The 3643-nt window shown below is 33.4% G+C and overlaps 1 pseudogene; it reads right to left on the bottom strand.

Moving 5' to 3' along the window:
- LOC18594023 lies at nt 466–3133 on the bottom strand (annotated as a pseudogene).

The raw sequence follows: 3643 nt of genomic DNA on the forward strand, positions 1-3643 counted from the left end.
ATTTAAGTGAAAGTCCATACTCAACTTATGAGAAGTTGAGGTACTGTTCATTTTGACTTAAAAGATTTCGAAATTTTATACACAAAAGACGTCTCCTTAGTATAAGTTCAAGTCGTCACTATATATATATATATATCATAACAAATTCTTACGAATTCTCCTTGTAAAATTGGAGTTGTTACATTTTAAATTGAAACGCAATGATGGAATTAATTCAGAGGAAAAAATCATGACATAGGAAAATTACCTATAAATGTATGGATTAATTTGAGAAAAAAATCTGAAATGTTTTTGGTTAATTAATACAACACCATATAATTATATTTGTGGTGAGATTTTGTTACATTAACGATTTCATTTTATAGATACTTTGCATTTCTTTGAGCACAAAGACAGTGTAAATTCATCTGTTTTTTACTCTTAAAACTTCTGCTCCACTAATATGTTCGACAACATTGTTTATATTGTAAATTAAATCACAAAATGTTCCTTCATGAATATTGCATATTTAAAGATAGATTTGCACAGCTAATTGAAGTCTGCCACATTGTTACACAGCCAAAACCATAGATACATTGAACTAAGGGATAACATTCAAGAAACAAGGAATGAAATTGCTTCAATAACTTTAGATTCTTCAGACTCAAGCTCTATAAATTTAGTCTGTTTTATTTTAGGTTTTCCTAAGAAAGTTTAGTCAAACAAAAACCAAGGCTTCCTCACCCTCTTTCTATTAAATGATCAATCCTAGTCCATTTTCTAAACAATGTAATTGATAGGAGAGCACTGGCTTGGCAAGAGAGGCCGCATATTAGGCCTATCCACAAACCCTGAAGCAACCAAAGGAAAAAATCATGGAAAGAAATAAAATGGGGAAAAAAAGATAAGAAACATTGGAATGAATTTAGCTGAAAAAGATTATATATGTTTCACCTTATCATATAGCTTAAGCATAAATCCAAGCAGGCATGCAATTGGCATGCCAATAAAATAGAAAGTCCCCAAATTAGCCCACACAGCTAAGTGCTGCCAACCACATCCTCTGGCCACCCCTGCAACACCAAATTCACTCATTGGCCTTCTGAAATTAAATTTCAACTACTATTTGTAAGATGAATATAAGCTCAAATTGGGTGGTTCAAACTTTAGATTAACCTGATAAAATGCCTTGAAAGGAATCGAATGTTATTGAGATTACTAGTAGGGGTATCATTGAGGCAAATTTCTTTATTATCAAGGAGCTGTCACTAAAGAAACCTGCCCAAACATTATGACCAAGGGCTAAGGCAAGCACAACTACAAGAGTAAGAATGATGGAGAGCTTGAGTATCACAACCATGGCATTCTTAGCTTTGTTAGGATTCCCAGCTCCCAATTCATTAGAAACTCTCGTGCTGTATCAGATAAGTTTCATTGTCTCAAATCTCGATAATCTATAACTTAACAGATTTAAACACAATTTGGAGAATACTTTCTACAAACTCACCTTGCTGCAGCACTAAGGCCACGAGTAATCATGAAGGCAATAGCTTCTGTATTCACACTACAGTTACAGTAGAAAAAAAAGACTATCATTGTCAAGCTTAATACAAAAGTTTAAGACAACCAAAATAAGGAGTGGTAACAAAAAAACAATAGGAGATAAACCTACCACATTGCGATCAACGAAATAGTTATTTTTTAATTTGGCATCAATCCTGCTAAGAACAGGAGAAGCTCACAAGCCCATTCCTCCAAACTAGGAAAAATTAAAAAATATATATTATTTTCCACTAATAATTTTAATTTTGTACCAAATGGGATTTGCTATTGATGTTAAAAAATTCAAACATGCAGGTTTGATCGATATTTTTGCGATTTTTTCTTTGTTTTTATGTTTTACGTTTTTTTTCTTTTTATTCATTACTTATAAAAAAATTCAATCAAACAAAATTTTAAAAATCAAATTTCAATATCTCACCAAACCATTGCTGCAGAAGGGAGGGCTACTTTCAGGTTTTTGAGAATGTATCGAAATGATTCAGACGACAATCCTTCCCATGTTTGCTTCAATCTCTTAGCAAAAATAACATAGGTTGCCAAGGAAAGGAATGATATCCATAAAGAAATCGAAGCTGCCAATGAAGCTCCCTGGAAACCAAGACTTGTCCGATTGACCAAAGTGTACACAACGACGAAATGAATTGCCATGGGGAGAACTGAAAACCAGACCAAGGGCAGGAGGATGCTTTGTGTCCGAAGAAACGTCAAAATGTTTTGCACAAAGCCGTACGCAAATAAACCTGGAATGAGATACTTAATGTAGAGGGCAGCTGTTTTTGAAATTTGAGGATCTTGGTGAAGCAACCGAAAAATTGGCTCAGTATAGATCCATAAGATGGATATGGTGATGGAGAAAAAGAAAGAAATGATGGAGGATGCTTGTAGATAAAGTCCCAGCGTTCTATATAATTGTGCACCAAATCCTTGACCACAAAGTGTCTCTAGTGCTCCACTCAATCCTATCTACAGCAAGAAGAGAGAAAAGGTCAAAAACTCAAATAGCAAAATTCGAAGTAAGTGAATTGGAAACCAAATTAAACCAGTAATAGTTTACATTACGCTACATAACAATATTCATTTTTAAGTGACTTGTGCTTGATAGTTGAAACCATGCATTACACTTCAATTTTACATTAGTTATGATTAAACTAAGAAGTCTAATCTTATTAATTGATCCCTTTCTTCTACCAAAAAAACCTCTTAATTATTCCTTTTTACTGTCTCTTCAAATTACTCATATAAAATGAGCTACTTGCTAGCTTGTTAAGAATCTTGTAGTTCCACTGAAAGACATACCATGAAAGCGAAACCGGTGACGCTGGCCCAAGAATTGGCAAGGGTGGCACCAGCAAACTCAAGCTCACCCAGGCGGCCGGCAAACATGACAGAGACCAAAGTGATAGAGAAATAAGAAACTTCGCAAAGAATCATTGGTAATGACAAGAAAACTTGATTGTTGGCCTCTTCCAAATCCAAAACTCTCCTCCACCACCTTCCTTTGTTTTCTTCAGTTTCATGGTTGCCTTCTGTCAAGAGTGCAACTCTGTCTACACTTGTGCTTGATGACATCTCTACCTTTTTTCTCTTTTTAATTTTTTATTTTTTTGTGGGTTTTAATTTTTAGAAAAGGCACCTTTTATCAACTCTTGAGCTATTAGTTATGACATTCCACTTCTATCATATATATAAATTACTGTCCAGACATAAAAAGAAAGAAAAGAACACAATCAAAAAGATATACACGTGAAATATGCGAAAGAGATACAATGATGTATGCGTTCTCGTATGAACTATTTTGCTTGGAAGGTCAAGTAAATTAGGCACCGTACATGTTTGGTAATTTTTTTTTTGTATTTGTTTTTCTTTTTTAACAAAAATAAAAAGTATGTTTGGATACAAAAATAAATTTTTTTTTTGAAAGCGTTTTACATAAACTATATATATCTTTTTAAATAATAAAATGCATGGTTTTATTTTTAAATAGACTAATTTTTTGCTCAGTCAAGGTAAAACTTCATTAATCATCAAAAAAGGAAACATGATGGTTTCATCTACTTGTTCATTACCTGCTTTTCTTCTCCCATTCCTTCTTTGTTTGTGC

This window comes from Theobroma cacao, chromosome 7, assembly GCF_000208745.1.
Source record: "Theobroma cacao cultivar B97-61/B2 chromosome 7, Criollo_cocoa_genome_V2, whole genome shotgun sequence".
NCBI classification, from domain to species: domain Eukaryota; kingdom Viridiplantae; phylum Streptophyta; class Magnoliopsida; order Malvales; family Malvaceae; genus Theobroma; species Theobroma cacao.